The sequence below is a fragment of the Neopelma chrysocephalum genome, unplaced genomic scaffold (genome assembly GCF_003984885.1).
Source record: "Neopelma chrysocephalum unplaced genomic scaffold, ASM398488v2 Primary Assembly neopelma1_22b, whole genome shotgun sequence".
Taxonomy (NCBI): domain Eukaryota; kingdom Metazoa; phylum Chordata; class Aves; order Passeriformes; family Pipridae; genus Neopelma; species Neopelma chrysocephalum.
In genome coordinates this window covers 22,088,391-22,108,945 of record NW_020897690.1, presented here as the reverse complement: position 1 = coordinate 22,108,945, position 20,555 = coordinate 22,088,391, and the positions used below count along the sequence as shown (strand labels likewise).

Genomic DNA, 20,555 nt, shown 5'->3' with positions numbered 1-20,555 from the left:
ACCTCTACTCTCAGGTATTTTTCATTCTAAAGTGAATGAAGATAATATAAAAGTCTTATTCATGTCTTAAAGCACATATTTTGGAGACTATCACTAGAATTCCATGGAGCTAATGTATCTATGTCTACAGACATTTTCTATATGCAAATTTTAAGGACATCATTTTGATTTTGGCTAAACAATATATGGTTTAGTAACACTCCTATCTGTAAATAATGTTTTAGTTCTGTTCTTTCAGACAGATCATAGAAGTCACAGAAAGTTTCAGGTTGAAAATTAGTTCAGTGGGTTCCTGGCCCAATTTCCTGCTCATAGCAACATCAGGTTTGAGGTCAGACCAGGTTGCTCAGGGCTTCATCCAACTGCATATTGACATCTCCAAGGACAGAATCTCAGTCAAAAACTAGTAAAATTTGTTTTGATGCTTGATGCCCTTGAGGAGAAAAAGTTTTCCCTTATATTTTAAATAAAATTTACCTGTTTCAGCTTGTGACCACTGCCTATCATCCTCCCATCATGTACCACTGAAAAGAGCCTGAGTTTGTCTCTGATGAACTCCTTACTGAGAGGTACTGAGAGGCTGCTGTTAAGTTCATCCTGAAGCCACCTCTTCTTCAGTATAAGCAAGTCCCAGTCCCTCAGCCTCTTCTCCCAGGAATACTTCTCCAACTCTGACCAATTCGAGGTCGCTCTGCCAAACCTGATTCAGCTTATCAATGCCTTTCCTGGGATGTGTGGGGATGGTATCTCACAGGTGCCAAGCAGAGGGGAAATATCCATCCACAGAATCACAGAATACTCTGAGTTAGAAAGGACCGACAGGGATCATCCAGCCCAACTCTTAAGTGAATGGCCTGCACAGGGATCAAACCTGTGACCTTGGTGTTATTAGCACCATGCTTTGACCAAATGAGTTAATTTCAGTGTCCTGGCTATATCCCTGTGAATGCTATGCAGGATGCTGTTGTCCAGGGAAAACTGCTGACTTCTGTTGGCCAAGGTCCCCAGGTCCCTTCCAGAAGAGTTGCTCGTAGACAGACAGGTACCAGGAAGTGTCCTTGTAGGGGTTCCCTCCAGGGAAGAACTTTGCATTTGTCACCTGAAAACTTGATAATTGTTTCTTCTGTAATCTTCTCCAAGTCCCTGATAAATCCATTAAACAGAACAGATCGTTTTTGTACTCCACATGTCACCAGCATCTGTTGAGTGTCACCTCATTTACGAGTGCCCTCTGAGCACAATCATCTATCCTATCTTCTACCCCTCTTACTGTCCAGCTATTTAGACCCTACAGTGAAAACAGATTTAAAAAAGTAATTGTGGGAGATGGTGTTGAAAGACCAGCTAAAGTAAAGGTAAATAATAGCCCCTGCTCTCCTCTCCCCCATATAACTGCTTACAGAATCAGGGAATCACAGAATACGCTGAGTTGCAAGGGATCCACTAGGATCATCAAGTCCAACTCCTGGCCCTGCACAGGACCATCACCAGGAGTCACACCATGTGCCTGAGAGTATTGATGCCTTAAGGTCCATCCGGATTTTGATTTTTCTAATTTTTATAAGCTTTATTGCCATGGTCCGAGGGGAAAGGGAATGGGATGCGGCACTGCAATAAGGGTTCAGGCACAGGTGAAGGGTGAGGAAGCAATGCCACTTTATTGAGGGAGAGCAGGGACTTAAATAGGGTAGGTCTGAGGGGAGGATTCTGAACTGGGGAGGAGCTTGAGACTGACAACTCAGGGAGAGTTAAGATTGGGAGATAGGGGAAAGGTGGGTGTAACTTTTGGGTATCTGGGGGAAAGGACCAATGGTAGCTCTCTCTGCACTGCGGCGAACACCAGCCAATCAGTGACAGAGGAGCGGGAAAGCAGGGGAGAACAAGGGAGTAAACAACTTTTGGCGGGAAAGTCTGAGGGAGAAAGGGGACTATTATGGAGATATATATTAAACTTCATATAAAGCTGACAATAAACAGGAATACAACAGTAGATCTACAGTAAAAACTGGGGAACAACTAGTCAATCCAGTAGAGTGTCCATCCAGTAAATCAATAGTCCATTTAGTTCCTGTATAATTCTCTCCAGGCTTTATATCGCTCCCAGTCCGATTTCTGTTTCTCCACACTTTATAAGTAATTATATAGTAGAAGTAGATTTAGAAGCAGCAGCCCTTATTCCCTTACCCTTAGCATAGTAACTACAACCCTCGTACCCTGATTCCCCATATGAATATCCACCGAATTCCAGTAGAAATGTTTAGTGTCTCTTTAAGATAGGCCTCTTCTATTTGGGGACATCTAATTCTGGCCTGAACCACAAAAGTGCAGTCAAGAACTGGGTGACCATGTACCCCTTGTACTCTGAAGAAGATGATGATTGATGAAAAGAGGGTCCCGGAAAGACCCTTGCCTCAATTCCCCAGGGGCGAGTCAAGGGTGGTCCAGGGCAAAAGCCAGTGGGTGGACAAAATCTGGGATTGGACAAGCAGTATTATAAATTGTACCATCTGTCCACGGGGGGGGGTGCCCACGTCTTGTAACCTTATGCCTCAGAGGCACAAATTAAAACCCTTTCCTTATCTCATCTCCAAAACTAAATTCCCTTGGAGTTTTTTTTCTCCCTGAATTTTCTTTTAGGTAACAGTATTGTCCAAACGTTTCTTGAACTCTGTCAAGCTTGGTGCTGTGACCACTTCCCTGGGGTGCCTGTTCCAGCACCCAAACACCCTCTGGGTCAAGAAGCTTTTTCTGATATCCAACCTAAACCTCCCCTGACACAACTTCGGGCCATTCCCTCTGGTCCTGTCACTGGTCACCACAGAGAAGAGATCAGTGCCTGTCCCCCCTTCCCCTCAGGAGGATGTTGAAGACTGTGATGGGGTCTCCCCTCAGTCTCCTCTTCTCCAGGCTGATTTTGAACCAAGTGACCTCAGCCACTCCTCATATGGCTTCCCCTCAAGGTCCTTCACCATCTTCACTGCCCTCCTTTGCATGCTCTCATAACAGCTTAGTGGTCCCCAAAACTACACACAATATTCAAGGTGAGGCCACACCAGTGCAGAGCAGAGCAGGACAATCCCCTCGCTCAACTGGCTGGTGATGCTTTGCCTGATGCCCTCCCAGGACATGGTTGGCCCTCTTGGCTGCCAGGGCATTGCTGACTCATATTCAACTTTTCTCTGCCACTGAAGCAAGGCACACATCACAATTTCTACAAAGTGATGAAACATTCATCCAATCTTCACTCTGGTGACAAATATGGTCAGTTTAATGTTCAGACAATGCTTGCAAAATCTGTGGTAAAGATTTGTAAATTTGTAAATTTACACCTCACCGTGCAATGAAGTAGATGATGACTTAAAATTTTAAAAAGTGTTTCACCTGTACCTTCATGGCCCAACAAGTCTGTGTGAGTTTTGTTGGTTGATTTGTTTTATTGTTTTGTTCAGGTTTAGAGTTTTTCTGGCATTTCTTGTATCGGGAAAGACACAGGCATTGTGTTAGGCTAACACAAAAGCTTCAAGTCTCATCAGGTTTTGTCCAGACTTCTCTGTCCATCAGAAGACTTATTTTAGGCTTTAACAGCAGTCATCTGATGACCAACTACTGTTATTTTGCTTTAGCTTTTGTCTAGATTTGTACAATCAGGCCTATTTGTTGTCAGGAGCTGTGAAGAACAGCTCTCTATGATGCTGATAAAATGCAATATGGAAGATAACCAGTATGAGGTGTCAGCAGCGGATGTGAATTTTCAGGCATGAAGTGCCTTCAGGGTTTTAAACTATTCAGCAGGAGCTAATCAATGGTGAAAGAAGGCACTCTTGGAAGATTTGTAGCATCAGTTTCACATAAAAAACACGTCACAGATGGTAAATTTAGGTACAATGTTGACTTGCCCACCAATGAAGAAAGACCAAGGTACATTGTGTTAGCAGAAATAAAAATGCCCTCAAATATATCCTACAGTGAGAAGGAGAAACCATCAACAGCATCATCATACTCCTCTCACAAAGGACTTAGGATGCTAAGTAAGCTGCCCCAGACTAAAGGGTCTCACTTGAGTGAAATGAGCATGACAACAGAAAAAGAAAATTCAGTAGAAAGTTCATGTACATCTCTTTTTAACTTTACATAATTTGACCTCGAAGTGCTATTATCACTGTAACCAAACTAATACTATTTTTTTTATTATACAGATAAGACTTTAATTCTAACAATAAATTATTGGGTTTGCATTGGTACAATGCAATGTTTAAAAGATTTTGAGTATAAAAAGCTGAGAATTCAAACAATCTATTCTATAACTTGAATGGAATTAATTGACAACACTTGTTTTTGTTGTTTTTTTTTTTTTTTATTTTCATCTTGGTGGTTTTTTGGGCTGGTGGGCGTTTTTAATTTCTTTTGTTCTTTTTTTTTTCCTTTTTTTTTTTTCCTTTGGCTTGGTTTTTTTTCCAAAAAAACCTATCCTTTCCAGCAGGATGTTTTCCTTTTTAACTGACAAAATTGAACACACATCTGTTCTGTAATAACATAGGTTTTCCATTCAAATGCAAGACAAAAGGGGACAAACAAAAGTCCTGTTTTTCTCAGTGACAAGGAAACAGAACGCTACATTTTTTTATAGTTGTAAGTAGGATGTTGACCAGTTGGAGAAAAAAAAGTTAAATACATTCTTTCTTTAGTCCTTTAGACGACTACACTTTTTTTTTTTCTCCTCATTTTAATCTAGAGTACATCTGCTGCTTAAGAATTAGATTCAAAATAAATTTGCAGCATATCCAAAATCCAAGCAGTAATGATAAACCAAATTATCCAAAGCCTTGTGGAAGATATACTGAGCTCTGAGAAAGAGGACTGTTGACTGCTTTGTGCAACTCATTAAATAATACAACCCATTCCAATTTAGACTCTGTAGGCAAGATGATAAGAAACAGCAGCTCTTGTAGTTTTCATTTATGCTGGGTATCAGAGGAATGTGCAGGCTAATGTTAATGGAGGATAACTGTCCTGGACAACCAATTAGAGCTATAGATTCTAATCACCAAGCAAAGTAGTTGAATGTGAAGCTATTTGTACTAATGCTGAAGCGTCTTTCATTAGACAGACACAACCCCGTTAAACCACAATATTTTTTGCTTTTGTCCAAATCTTTTCTGCAGCACTGGCTACAGTTTCACCAGTCAAAGGGGAATAGCTACTGAGCTGCTGCCAAATTCATAATCCATTGATATAGAAAAATAAATCTATAATCTGTTCATCAATATGTAACTGCATAATTTGTTTTTAATTGGTTTAGAAATGTGATTAAAATTATATTTCATGAAGGATACTTAAAGATATATTTCAGAATATGCCTGCTTTTCTTATGCTTTAATTTGTTCTACATGTCCTTGTCAAAAAGAAATTAATTTTCTCCAGAGTGTGTGCATATGCGCATTTCAGTTAGTGATAAATCAAAGTGGTATCTTCAAGAATAGATAAAAGTTACTCAGATACCAACCATTCATCAGAACAACTTGAAACAGCTTAACCAAATTATTCCCTTTACTGTCATATATATTTATAACTAGACACATATAAATAGCAAATCCAGCATCCTAGGTTAAAACAACTTTTAATGATACCAAGCACTGCAATTCCTTTGAAGACTAGTATTATAAATAATTGTAACATTGTATTTTCATTGTAATTTAGACACATGAACCCCATAGAATGAGTACCTTTGTCTAAGTTTTACACGTGTGAATCCAGTAACACAGAGCTTTTATGTAAGTTTTAGTGGGACAATATATTCTTCCATATTCTTTACAAAAATAAGAGATTTTTTACAATCACCCAGGCTGGTGTATTTTTTCCCACGTTCTCTTTCATTCAGATTTTTATACTGCTCTGTAAAGACACCTTTTCATGAAGGCTCCTTCTAGTTTCTTCCTTTTTTTTCTGGATTTTCCTTGACTGGATTAAAAACTCACTGGATTGCCTAGCATAGAGAGTGGTGGTGAATGGAGTTACACCCAGTTGGTGGCCAGTTTCCAACGGTGTTCTGCAGGGCTCAGTATTGAGGCCAATCCTGTTTAATACCTTTATTGATGATCTGGGTGAAGGAATCAAGTGCACCCTCAGTAAGTTTGCGGATAACACCAAGTTGAACAGAACTGTTGATCTGCTGGGGGGTAGGAAAATTCTGCAAAGGGATCTCGATAGTCTATATTGATGGGCCGAGGCCAGTTGTATGAAATTCAATAAGGCAAAGTGCTGGGTCCTGCACTTGGGTCACAACAACCCCAAGCAGTGATACAGGTGGATTGGCTGGAAAGCAGTCCAGCAGAAAAGGACCTGGGGGTGTTGGTTGACAGTCATATGAACATGAGCCAGCAGTGTGTCCAGGTGGCCAAGAAGGCCAATGGCATCCTGGCCTGTATCAGGAACAGTGTGGCCAGCAGAACTAGGACAGTGATTTTCCGTCTGTACTCAACACTGGTGAGGCCACTCCTTGAGTACTGTGTCTGGTTCTGGGGCCCTCCCTACAAGAAAGACATTGACGTGCAGAAGAGTGTCCAGAGAAGAGCACTGAAGCTGGTGAAAAGTCTAGAGAGTAAGTCATATGAAGAGCAGCTGAGGGAGCTAGGTTTGTTTAGCCTGGAAAAAAAGGAGGCTCAGGGGGCCTTACCGCTCTCTACAACTACCTGAAAGGAGGTTGTAGCCAAGTGGAGGTCGGCCTCTTCTCCCAGACAGTTAGTAGCAGGAAAAGAGGACATAGCCCCAAGCTGCACCAAGAGCAGGTTTAGGCTGGACTTTAGGAAGAATTTCTTTACTGAAAGGGTGGTTAAGATATTGAATGGACTGCCCAGGGAGGTGGTAGAATCACCATCCCTGAAGGTGTTCAAGAAAGGATGGGACATTGCACTTTGTGCTGTGGTCTAGTTGCAAGGTGGTGTTTGGTCAAAGATTGGACTTGATGATCTTGGAGGTTTCCAACCTAAATGATTCTGTGATTCATGAAATCAGTGAGGTGGGCTTGGCAAGATATATACAGGCAACACATAAACATACAAGCCATGCAGCAGAGAATATTCCTTCTCAGGAAATTTGCCATTGGCTGCAAATTATAATGAGAAGGAGAGAGAGAAATCTTTCAACATTCTCCAAAAGTTTTTTAGTCTGTTGAAACTTTAAACCCAGATTGCTAAATGCATAATTTCTCTGAAGACTGTGACTGAAAATTGGGAGGGTATATAATTAAAAAAAAAGTAAAACAAAACACCAAAATTAAAGAAATAGGAGGGGTGAAAGTTTGGAAAAGAATGAGTCTGAAAGAACTGAAAGAGAGTATGTGAGGTTGGAAGAAGCTGTGAAATCACAGAAGAAATGCAGAAACCAGAACACAGGACCAAAGGTACCCAGGGGCAGATGAAGGTATAAATAAATCACAGAAATGTGACATCAATAAGAATATGTAATTTAAGACAGTGTCATGAGAATGTCTGAAGATAAAATAGTAAATAATAATAAACAAATAAAGTTTAGTATTGAGAAGGAGTTGAGAAAGGAGGAGGGGAGTTAAATGACATCTTATTTTCAGTGAAGTAAATAAGTACATAAATAGAAATAGTAGAAATGGTCAGAAACAAGAATGGTACAGTGACAGAAATGCTTATTTAAGAAAATCTGTGGGAAATAAAAAGAAATAGAAAATAAATTGGTATACTAATAAAGGTCTGTAATCTTCATTTTTCCCACTTCCTCATAACATTTTTAGCTGTCATAGGAATTTACTCCAGACAATGTCCTTGTTTCTATTAAGTCTGTATTTATGAGAGTCACCCATCAAAGTAAGTAATGTTCTATTTCAGTTACTTATTTACAGCATGGGAAAGATTGGATTTCTTCCATTTATATTAAATAACCAACCAAACAAACAAACCCAAACAAATAAAACCAAACCAACCAACCAAACAAAAATGAAACCAGAAGCCTGTTCTCTTAGCTACCTTGGCAGTCTAGGTTATATTGCAGAATTGCAGATAACATTGGTGTAGCATTAGAGTCAATTCCTTAGATTGCTAGGCTGCTGTGAAGACTGTTGGATTCCAAAATTTGTATATGAGAAAAAGAAAAACAAAAGCCTTAGGCTGACAGAGACTGGGAAAAAAACTCCATCTAGAGTCCAGACAAGGATCCATTGATGTCACAGAATGTTTGGAATGTCCTGCCCAAGCCTGGAGAAACCATGCCCTGATCTCATCAAACCTGTGCAGAAGACCCATTGTACCTTATCTCTCCCTTTGTGTTCCCTGAATCCTTGCGTTTTGTAGACCCAAATACCTGTTCCCCCCTGCAAAATACCCTAAGATAAAACAGGTTTTTCCCCATGAGGTAATTCCTAAGACCCCAAGATTTGTCAATCTGGGATTTTCCCTATTACTTCATCCTTGTGAACCCCCCCAGTTTTAATAGAATGAATATGCAACCCCCCCGATGAATATGTAAACCCTCTCTTGAATATGTAAACCATAAACCCTTTAAATATGAACTTATAAGTCCAATAAAGTATCCCAGCTTCTTGCCTCCCTGGGATCGTCTTAACTTTATTGACCTCCGCAGAAGACCATTAAATTAATTAGTTGGTATATCACTCCCTAGCACAGATGCAAATCTGAAAGGTTAGCAACTGAATTCAGTCCCTTTTTTCCCTATTTCAGCCACATCTTTCCTCACTTATATGCCAAATTTAATAGAGTCTACTTCTTCATTCATGCAAATTTCCTCAGTTTTATGCAGAGCTACCTGAGCATGGTGTAAAACAAAAGGATTCCTAGTCACCATCTACTGCTTAGAAAATTATAGCAATAGCCATAAGTTCTAGGAAACCTGTAACACCTGGAGAAAGTCATACTTCATACTTGAAATCCTCTCCCAGGGAATGGGTCAGTAAAGATGACAGTTGCTGATATGTCAATGGAAGAGGAATGAATCGTAGATGCTGAAATCTCAGACTGTATCATGGAAAGGGAAAATGGGCTCGGACACATTCACAGAAGCAGAGACCTCCAGTTTCCACCTTCTCTGGGAGAGGGAGGATAAAGAAGGAGTTGGTACAAAAAAACATTAGTCCTGCAGAAACTTTTATATCTGGCCCATCTGCAAGCTTCTCCAAAATATAGGATAAAAATGCACATTTAAGAATGAGGATCTTAGAGGCATTGTTTTTCCCTTTTCACACCATCAGCTATGCTATCACTCATGCACCATGTTATTTTCAGCTTCCTTACAGTTTCTTTGCAGTTCATTCCATCTTGGGTTAAGCCTCTAACCCTTCTCCCTTCCCCTATTATGCATCTCCATTTATCTCCATACACAAGCCTGTTCTACTCTTATCATTATAGTACTTGTCATTAAACCCATGCCTGCAGTGTGGGTTCATTTTTTCTAAATACTTTCCATTTTTTTCACAAGCAATAGTGGCAGATTCTCAATGGGTTACGTTTACAGAAGGTAAAGAACATCTAAGGTAATTTTACTTTCTGCTAGAATGTACATTTATGCTGTGAGAACTGAAGCTATTTGATAACCAAAAAGTTAATTGCCACAGAAGCTATCTCGCATCATCTACATACATTTATATTCACAGAAGAGATCTTCTGATCTTTATTAGATATAAAAATTTAAAATTCTTGACCAATGCACCAGTAATTATTGGCCTAACAAAGAACCAATATGAAGGAGGAAAAGAAAAAATCTCACTGATGCACAATATTTTTCAGCAAGCCATTTAATAAGAGTTTTGAGCCATGCAGAGTATGAAATTTGAAGTTAAGGCTGATTAGTCTTCAGATTACAAGACCCTCTTATAATGTCAATAAATAAGAAACAAATTTCACAAAAGAGAGTGACTAACATTATTTTACTATCACATTGAAATGCAAAGATATCTAAAAGCATAGCGATAAGGATGAGATTCTAGTTAGTTATGAAGGTGGTAAAATTAATGTAGATAATGTTTGCCCTTTCAAGTTAAACAATTAAAACAGGCAATGGCGTTAGCATTCTCATTAAATTTTGAATAAGCAAAAATCACCTAAATTCCTGTAGCTACCTGCTCAGAAAATAAATATTAGTTATAAATACCAGTAAGGAAACTAGGATTTTAAGGCTATTTCTTCAAGATGGAACATTTTTTAGCAATGTTCTTGAGAAATTCAGAAAAATTAACTGAGAAAGAAGAAGAAATATAGTAGATGAAACTTCTCATATTATAAATATTCATAAATATGACTGAGCCCTTGGCAAAATCTAAAAATAATTTTTCATTGAAAAGCAGATTTCTTGTCCCGCAAATACCCATTTTGTATCCTGAATACTTCTACTGTATCTTTTATTTTATGCCTTATGCAAAAAATATAACTATTTATTGTAGGGCTGAACTTTTAGTCATAAGCAAACAAAAAAAATCCATATTTAAAAGGTTAAAACTAAGCTGGGAAGTTATTGATATGCCATCAGGACTTACACAACTCAAAATTAATAACCCCAGCAGGTTGAAAAGTGACTGGGCAAAAAGGTAGAGTACCTTGGCCTTGTCTATGTCCCAGGTAACCAGGTTTCACGTTTTCTTCCAAAGAGGGCCCATATTTTCCCCAGTCTTCCCTTTATCACCAACTTACCTGTAGAAGCTTTTCTTGCCTTTGACATGGCTGGCCAGGTTTAATTCTATCAGGACTTTAGCTTTGCTAACCTGATCCCTGATTGCTCAGACAATCTCTCTGTATTCCTCCCAGGCTACTTGTCCTTGCTTCCACTCTCTATAGGCTTCCGTTTTATGTTTGAGTTTGTCCAGGAGCTCCTTGTTCATCCATGCAAGCCTCCCGGTGTTGCCTGTCTTCCTCTTTTCTGGAATTCATCACTCCTGAGCCTGGAGGAGGTGGTCCTTGAATATTAATAATATTTCTTGGACCCTTTGCCCTTCCAGGGCTTTAGTCAACTGTTCTCTACCAAACAGATCCCAAAGAGGCCAAGGTCTGCTCTCCTGAAGTTGAGGGCAGTGAGCTTGCTGTGCGCTCTCCTTGCTCTCCTAAGAATCTTTGACTCCACCATGGCAGACCAGGCTGCCCTTGAGCTTCACATCTGCCATCAGTCCCTCCTTGTTGATGAGACTATAGCACCATAGCACATCTTCTTGATAGCTCCTCCATTACTTACAGGAGCAATTTATCCTCAAACAATCCAGGGTGCTCAAGGAATGCATTATGCCCCGCTGTGTTATCCCTCCAATAGATATCCAAATGCCTGAAGTCCCCCAGGCTTGGGGCTTGTGAATGTGAGGCTGCTCCTATCTCTCTATAGAGGGCTTTATCCACTCTGTATTCCTGGTCAGGCAGCCTGTAGCAGATCCCCACTAAAATGTCACCCGTTCCTGTCCTCCCTTTAATGTTGAGTCATAAGCTCTTAGCTCCTCATCCATCCTCAGGCAGAGCTCCATGCACTCCAGCTGGTCATTGACAGAGGGCAACACCACCACCTCATCTCCCCTGTCTGCCCTTCATAAAGAGCCTCTATCCTTCCATTTCAACCCTCCAGTCATAGGAGCTATTGCACCACGTCTCTGTGATGTCAGGAAGATGATAGCCCTGCAGGTGTGCATGTCTCTAACTTGTCTTGTTTATTTCTCATGCTACCTCTGTTCGCATAAAGGAGTTTAAGTTGGGCCCCAATTTACTCTGTGGAGTAGCTGGAATTCCTTTGTGCTGCCCTTCAGGTGCTCTCCTGCTGACCTGTAATCCATCTCCAAGCTCTTTGCATCTTTTTCTGGCCCTGGCATCAAACTGGTAGGACTGGGCTGGATTGAGGTTCCCCTTCCCTGGCAACTTTAGTTTGAAGTTCTCTTCACCAGTTTGGCAAGTCTGTGGCTGAAGATGCTCTTTCTGACTTCTCTGATAGATGAACTCCATCAGCCCCCAGTAGACCAGGTTTCTCAAAGCAAGTTGCGTGGTCTAATTAGTCGAACTCCTTGCTGTGGCACCAGTCCAGTAACCATTTGTTAATTCACCAGATTTGATTGGCCCTGTCAAACCCTCTCCCTCTGACCAGGAGGAATGATGCAGACTTCCAGCTTATATATGACACTTCTTAAAAAATTAGGAACACAAAAACATTGCAGAAGAACGAGAACATAAAGCAAACACTCAAAAGAAATGCCAGTTTGAAGGTGATGGAGTTATGGCTCCGCTGGAATTGAGTGAGTTACAAATTTAAAAATATCGTGTGCCATTTTTTCCTACAAGTGAATGATTGTGCAAAATTTCTATTCAAAGTCAATTAACACATAACTCTAGAGTTTTGTTGCTATACAAAGCATGAATTGATGGTAGAATCTCAGTTTCATGGGCTAGGAGTAGATGCATGGATGTTGTGACCAAAACTGCTTATTAATATATGGATTGCTAAATAAAAATAGCATGGATATTAATTGTGAAGTTGCTTTGCGTGGTATAATACATTACCAGAGTATTTACTTTATATTTATGGGTCTGTGGCTGGGTTTGGGTTTGTTGGGGTTTTTTCTGGAAAATTAACACCAAAAATTATGTGTATAATCTCATCTGTTTTCTGTTGGAGACTCGGTGTCTTTTTCATGCACATATGGCATCTTGTGTGGGATGAAAGTAAAGGACATACACAAGATAAAGATTCTGTGACTCAGATTAGTACTGAAACTTATCTGCATTAACATTAAACTGAAAGAATATTGGGGAAAATGATGCCTTACAGCTGTGTATTTCTGATCCAATATGTATTTTCAATAGAAGAAATTGTAATTTCAAATTACAAAAGAAATTTCAAAATAAGTAGAGCTCCATCATGTCATTAGAGGTTCATAAGATATAAGCACCTTGTGGATTACATCAGAGGAAATAGAAGTTACTCTCTTTATAACTACCAGATACAACTTCAGTGTTTTATACTGCTTACAAAACCATATTCATTTCAGGTGATCTATAACTGCATGTGTTAATTTTCTACACATTTTTATTTCCTCTATCAAAATATTTTTAATAAAATTAAGTGATCTTTCAAATTATGGCATATAATGACAAAGTTAATTCAGGCAAAGGTATTTAAAATCATCATTTATCTGTATATTCATAAAATCCAATTTCTCAATAAAATAAGATCTTGATATATAAACATTTTGAATTTTAACAATAAAATGGGCATTAGTGTAAAAAAGGTTTCTGTTATTTTGAGAAATTACTTAAAAGAAGACAGAGTCAAAGGATGACATCCAAACACAAAAAACCCCAATAATATGTTTTCAAAAATTTCATCAATAACACAGTATTTCCAAACATTGACAAATGATGAATTGTTTCAATGGCTGTAGGATTTTGTAAATGAAGTGAAAATATATTATCTAAATTATCTGAGCAGAGATGGAAAAAAATCAGTAAGAAACATGCAGAAGATCCCTACTTCTGAAGCATAAGGTCTCTCAGTGTTTTGCTTTAATTTGCAACTACATGTCTCTCGGTTGAATTCCTGTAAAAATTTCAAAAGAGACCCTAGAGATAACCTCATGGTTATAATGCAAACCTATGTTGAAGAAAAACCTTTTTATGTTACATCAATATTTTTATCTGATATAAAAGACAGAAACTGTGGAGAATATGTTCCAAGGATCTACAAAGTACAAAAAAAAAAAAAAAAAGAAAAAAGGAAAAAAAAAGAGTAAGAAGGTGCTGCGAACTACTCCTGAGAATTACTCTTTTTAAAAACTTAATAACCCAAACTTTTTAGTTTATGCTTCAAAACTAGTGCTAGTAAGTTCCGGCAAACAACATGAAAAATTGTGACTGAACTGCATTACTCCCTCCTCCCTTACCTGATGAGGCAGCATCAGTACTTGTAGATGCTTTCCTAGCCTATTCTTAAAATGATTTGTGATGGAGATGCCACTGCCTCTTCCCCAGGCACTTTCAATGTTTCACTAATATTTCTTTTTCTAATATTTTACTTGCTTTGACTTTGTTGCAACAGAAGTCCATTATTTCCTGTTTCTAGCTACCGCAGATGTGGATGATATACCATGTCTTTTACTTTCGCATTTCTAAGGGTGCCCAAATCTCTGATCTCAAAGAGCAGTGCACAGAACTTGCCACAGTGTTTGCAGGGAAGCCCTACTGCTCCAGAGCAGACCAAAAGACAATGTACTCAGCAGTAACCATTATTCTGTGCCACATATAGCCCTCATGCACAGTCAAGTCAGAGTGAGAGGAGAGAGCTGCAAAGAAGAGACTTTGTGGGCCATTATGAAGAGAGACAGTATCCATGGAAAGGCTGCACATACATCTCTTTTTCACAGGAGCTGTATTTCAAATTTCTTGCAGAGTATCTTTCTGTTTAGTTTTTTCCTAATATAGTGTTTGTGCCTCGTTCAATATTGTTGACATTCATTCTTGTGCTTGTGACTTTTTAACTTCCTGGTGTTTTTGTAAAGAACTGTTCCTCAAGCTCTTGCTCCCATTTCTGCATCTGTGCAACTAATTATTTCTGTGTTAAGTACTTTGCACTTATCTCTATCAAAATTCATCCTGGTTTTTCAGGCCATTTCCCAAACTATCCAGACCACTTTGAATTCTAATCTTGTTCTCCCCCACACTTGCAACTTTCTCCAGATTTATTTCAACTTCAAATTTAGTAAGCATATTTTATATTTCATTTATATTTTACCGTGGCCAGTAACACTAATAAGGAATTCTACATCTCCAGAATGCTGGTTTTCTTAGAGAATGATTTTGACATGGCCTCCTCTTTTGACAGTGAAGCCTATTAACTCTTTGGAAATGTCTTTTTCCAACAAGTGTTGCATCTGTGCTATAATGCCAATCAATAGAAAATGTCCTTTCTTTAAAAAAGTCCTGTGAGACACTTTCAGAAGCACTATTTAAGGTCAAGATCTGTGCTACTTGCTCCTTTTCTTCCTCTCCACAAAGCTTTTTAACTAGTAACAAGATGTTCTGGGTCAAATCCATGCTGGCAGTTAGTACTTTGGAGGTGCTTACAAATAGTTTCACTGCTTTATCATATTTCATGGAATTTTAATTTAACAGGATATTCTGTAGTTCCTTGAGCACACTTTCTGTCTTATCTCTTTTTTTAATTAGATTTTTGATTGTTATTTAACAAGAGCAATGAATCTACATGTTTTCAACTGTTAGCATTTAATTTTCTTGACTTTCTGAAAATAACTGCTGCTACTAGGCACTCTGAAGATGTGACTGATTAAATACTTTTAAAGTTTTATACTGTGCTTTTTTCCTAGTCTACACAGACTCCTTCTCATTTTACAGTATTAGGTATGCTAGCTGCTAAACACAACTGATCTTTTTGGACATCAGTGATGAAAAGAAAATTAATTCCTTTCACCGAGTTATGGATATATATTTTCCTAGAAAATATTTTCCATAGAATCACAGAATGGGTTGAGCTGGAAGGGTCCCGCAAAGATTATCAAGTCCAACACCATGTGCCTGAGAGTATCATCCAAATGCTTCTTGAGGTCTGGCAGACTCAGCGCTGTGACCAATTCCCTGGGGAGCCTGTTGCAGTACCCAACCATGGCAATTGAAGACATGGACTTCACATGATGGTAAAAGCGAAGACGTTTATTATTTATTTCAGCAGGCTTTTTATACCTTTTACACAATAAGCTGCAATTGTTCATTTACATCCGTGAGTCCTTGCTGCTAGCTACGGTATTATAATATTTTTACCTATTAGCAACGTTAGTTCCTTTTGTCCTTTGTTCAAGTTTCTCTTTCTCCCTAGGGAACCGCTCCTCCTTACTTTTCCCATGGCTTGTGTCCTACAAGGGTAACAATGTCAATTTCTTGCTGTCTTCCCTTATCAGAAACCTCTACACCCAACCACCCTTTGGGTGAAGGACCTTTTTCTAATATCTAACCTAAACTTCCCCTGACACAACTTCAGGCCATTCCCTCTTTGCTGGCACTGTACAATAACACATGTGCATTGCAATACAATGTCTTGTATTCCTTGATATATTCTTGCAGGTTGCATCACATTTTATAGTCCAACCTTTCTGAATTTTTCTTTATAAATAAGTATATTATTATTTTATGTTTGGTTGTGGCTTTTTAAATTTGCACTAGAAGCTGTGTATATTTTATTGTTTGTTGTTTTGTTTTCATATTTTTAATACTGTTTTAGTCAGGTTAAACTACAAGCTTGCAATTTACCAGCACTGGTCTTCTGCACTTATCCTCACTCATTAAAATAACTCGCTTTCAATTCCTCAAAGATCTGCCATCTCTTTTTAATTCCTTTTGATCATACCCCTGCCCACATAAACTCCAAGCTTAGTTTTGCACAAATAAAATAAAGTTCTCAAAACTCTTTTAATTATTACTCAGAGAATTTCAGTGGGTCTATTTTTCTGTAAGTCTAAATCTCAGACCTCAGCTCTTGTATTAAGTAACATCTATCTTATACTTCTTGTTGACTTTTCTGAAGATGAATAGCATTACAGATCTTTAGATCTACAGACCTTTAGAGGCGGCCTGATCTGTCCTGCCATGACTTAGAACTAAGCCTGGCTGGATGCTAATAAAACATAGTCCTTTACAATACTACTCAAGTCATACAACTTGAATCCTATTGATTCATAGAAGTAGAAAATAATAGTCACCTGTCTTGTTATTTTTTGAAGCTACTTGTTCACTGCAATCAGTTATTACTAATTACAGAATCACAGAATCATAGAATCATTAAGGTTGGAAAAGACCTCCAGGATCACTGAGTCCAACCTTTGACCAGTGTTGACCTTGTCAACTAGACCATGACACTAAGTGCCACATCCAGGCATTTCTTGAACACCTGTCTTGGTTTGAGGCAATTTGGAGGGGTGGAGACTTCAGACAGAAGTTTCCTCCCTTGGATTCAATACTCCTAGTTACCCCAATACAGAGACAGAGACCAAAGACGCCCGACTGTAAGTGAAAAAATAACTCTTTACCAAGAAGAATGTTAAAAGCAATACTGATGAAACTGGTTAAACCAATCAATGAGGAGAAACTTCCCAAGCCCTGCCCACCAGACTAATCAAGATGGTGGCCAACCTCCCCCACATGGAAAAAATACACAGGGCCATAGGACAGAGACAAGATGGCTACCCTTCCCATGGTCTGCCTCCCCCACACCTGGAAAATCTGGCAGGAATGGTTGGAGAGTCAGTGCTGAAGTGAGGCCTCAGTGCTGGTACAGGCAGTGGGAGCAGGGCTGTGGACCCCCCAGGCAACTGGAAGGACACACAAGACACTCATTGGATCCAGCAATGAGACTTGGTTGGTGCACTTTCTATGTTAGTTGGTCGAAGTGGGGGTTGTAGTGCTGTCAAAGTGGTGGTCGCAGTCCAGGTCCATCAAGGTAGTGGTGGAAGACCCAGGTAGTCAGAAAAGCTCTGTGTGGTGAGGGAAGAAAACCCAATGTTGAGTGAAGTCCTAGTGTGGTCTTTTATTGGGCTCAGGCTAGGTGGGAATGCCCCCTGTATCTCCCCTAGGGCTGTTATGTCAACAAAGATGGATCCATTATGGTTCATCAGCAGAGATGAATATCTGCAGGCTATGTGTCCCAATGCTTCTGTGGAGGGGAATTGTTACAGCTGAGTCATTTGTGTAAGGACAAAGAAACAACACCCAGCTTGTAGCCTGAGGAGGCATGTGTGCACAACCTCAGCACCTGGGTGGTTACTTTGCACATCATCAGTCTGAGTCATCAGCATTCCAGTCCTTCACATCTGCGGATATGTTCTTCTCCTAGGATAATAGTACCACTCTTATCTCAAGTTCCAATCACAGTCCAAATTAGTAGGCATATTTGGGGTAAAGAGAAAAGAAAAGGTGGATACCAGAATATTTGTGTAATCCAGGACAACCTCCAGGGATGGTGACTCCACCACTTCCCTGGGCAGTCCATTCCAATGCTTAACCACCCTTTCTGTGAAGATACTCTTCTTTCAGGTAGTTCTAGGGAGTGATAAGGTCATCCCTGAGCCTTCTTTTCTTCAGGCTAAGAAATCCCAGCATCCTCAGCTGCTCCTCATAAGACTTACTCTCCAGATTCTTCACCAGCTTCATTGCCTTTCTCTGGACATGCTCCAGCACCTCAATGTCCTTCCTGAATTGAGGGGCCCAGAACTGGACACAGTACTTTAAATGTAGCCTCACCAGTGCCAAGTACTGTCCCCAGAAGGGAGACAATCACTTCCCTGGTCCTGCTGGCCACACTATCCTTGATACAGGACAAGACTCTCTAAGTTGTATTCAAAGCTATCATGCTCCTACAAGTACCGGGAGAACTGGTAAATGTATAAGAGAAAGAATAAAGATAGTTCCCTTTCTGGCTGAAAGACATAACTAAGCTTTATATCCACGGTGAGATAAAAAAATTTAACAAAGATTTTTATCCACTGTGAGAGGAAGAAACCAGCTACGTAGGTTGCATAGGAATTGAGGAAACAACATACCTGATCATAACACATGTGGCCACTCCCCTGGCAAATATCAGGGGAAGCAGAAGAGAGCTGAGGACACTGCAGTGATGACAGGTGGTGGGGACATGCTAGGGCTGAGAGTGTTGTAGCAATGGGAGAATGAAAGATGGGAATTTAAAAATCCATACAGAGCTAGATATCATTGTTCTACCACTCATGAATGGATGGAGTCTTTGCCACCATTTAGCAGTACTGAGAGGATTCTTTTAAATGTAACTGGTCTCTATTTTGCATCCTGGAGGAAATGCTGTTAGATGTAAATAAACCAGATTTTGTTGTCGCTGTTACATCACCACCATCAGAATTAAATAAGCCAGTTTCCATATATTGTTTTTAGTGGTGAGACAGACATGGAGAGAACTTAAGCTCAAATTTTAAAATGAAAAATGAAAGCCAGATGGATTTTACATAGGGGTTCCTGTTAAAAAAATATGTTGAATAACAAATCCTACTATAAAGCTCTTCCCATTAGCAGTTTCTCCTGGTCCTTTGACTATTTCTGTTTTTAACTGCTTTAGAGATGAGTTTTCCCTTCCAGCTGTGTCATATTCATCTAAGTAATAAAGTCCTGTTTATATGCCTGTTGATGTTGTCATAAACACTATACTTTTCCAGAAATAATTTCTTGTCATATTTCTCTTGCTATTGAAATTCCCGACTCTCTGGTTCTAGAAATCATTATCTTTTTTTTTTTTAATAAATAAATAAATAAATAAATAGTATGTTACACCAGAAATAATTAACTTTCATTAGTCATGAAATCCTGTTAACTTTCCCTGGAAACCCTCATAGCCTTATGATGGTGTAAACAACAGAAAAGTATATATATATATATATATAGAGAGAGAGAGAGAGAGAGAGAGAGAGATAAATGAAATATACACGTATATCCCATATACATATAGATATCTCCCATATATATATAAAATCATATACGCAATATGCAATATACAGTTTTTATATATATAAATGCAATATGTGCTAGAAGATGTCTGCTAGGATTGAGTTACTCATACAGATAAGATAATTCACTCTAATGTCGGATGAATGAATAAACAAAGTGAAAGACCTGAAGTGCAAAGCTATTATGAAAAGTAAATATTTAGCAGCCAAAAAAGGAAGAAAATAAGGGACAAAAATAATCTAAATTTTGACAGCAATTCAGCCTTTAAATTATTGAAATAAAGATAAAAACTATCTAAGAAGAAAAGCTGAAAAACATCTCTCTAAATTCCACAAAATGATTGTTTTGGAGACATATCTTAGTTTAAGGGAAACAGATGCTTACATTAATGGCTTTAGATATAGCTTGCCACAAGGTTCAACTATACCAACTAACTGAATTATGAGTAATTTCAAGTATATTCAAATAAGGGGAAAATGTATTTCCTTGAAATTATTGTTGAACAAAATCCTAAAAAGTTATATGATGCTGAATTATTCTGCTACTCATGTGACATCACTTCAGTAACTCAAGTTTTATTCAAATTTAGTCATGTGGCATGTTAGAATAACTCCTTATGTACTTGAAAAAATAATTAAAAAGACCCCTTTATGTCTAAATATTGGTACTACCTTCAACTAATCAACTCTGCATTCTCACCATAAATTAAGAAATAATCTAATCTGCTGGAAGAGAATCATTACCAAAAATAGCATATATTGTCATTTGATCACGTGGAACAGGGTTGATTTTAAAGAATGATAGAATAAACAATCTGAATGACTTGCATCATTCCAACTAATAAGAGATATCTTTTTAATTGTCAAATAAATTTGCTGACTTTTCAGTGATTAATAGGGTTTCCAGGGAAGAAGTGCCAGGGACTAACAAATTCTGTGCTTACATTCTGTGTGTTTTGTGTCCATTTCAGAACAGCTATAACTTAAGCCATTAGCTCTTCAGGTTGCAAAGGAAGGAACAGATAATTTCATAATTAATTATAAGCTCCAATCTAAAGACTCAAGGCCTATTAAATTTGTC

At 38.7% G+C, this 20,555-nt stretch overlaps 1 long non-coding RNA gene across 1 annotated transcript; it reads left to right on the top strand.

The window, feature by feature from the left end:
• The first annotated feature begins 1,651 nt into the window (after nucleotides 1–1,651).
• Nucleotides 1,652–18,538, top strand: LOC113964956. Its single transcript, XR_003533359.1, has 3 exons — nucleotides 1,652–1,747; nucleotides 14,318–14,322; nucleotides 18,525–18,538. It is a non-coding gene; the product is annotated as an uncharacterized LOC113964956 (long non-coding RNA).
• The last annotated feature ends 2,017 nt before the right edge of the window (nucleotides 18,539–20,555 follow it).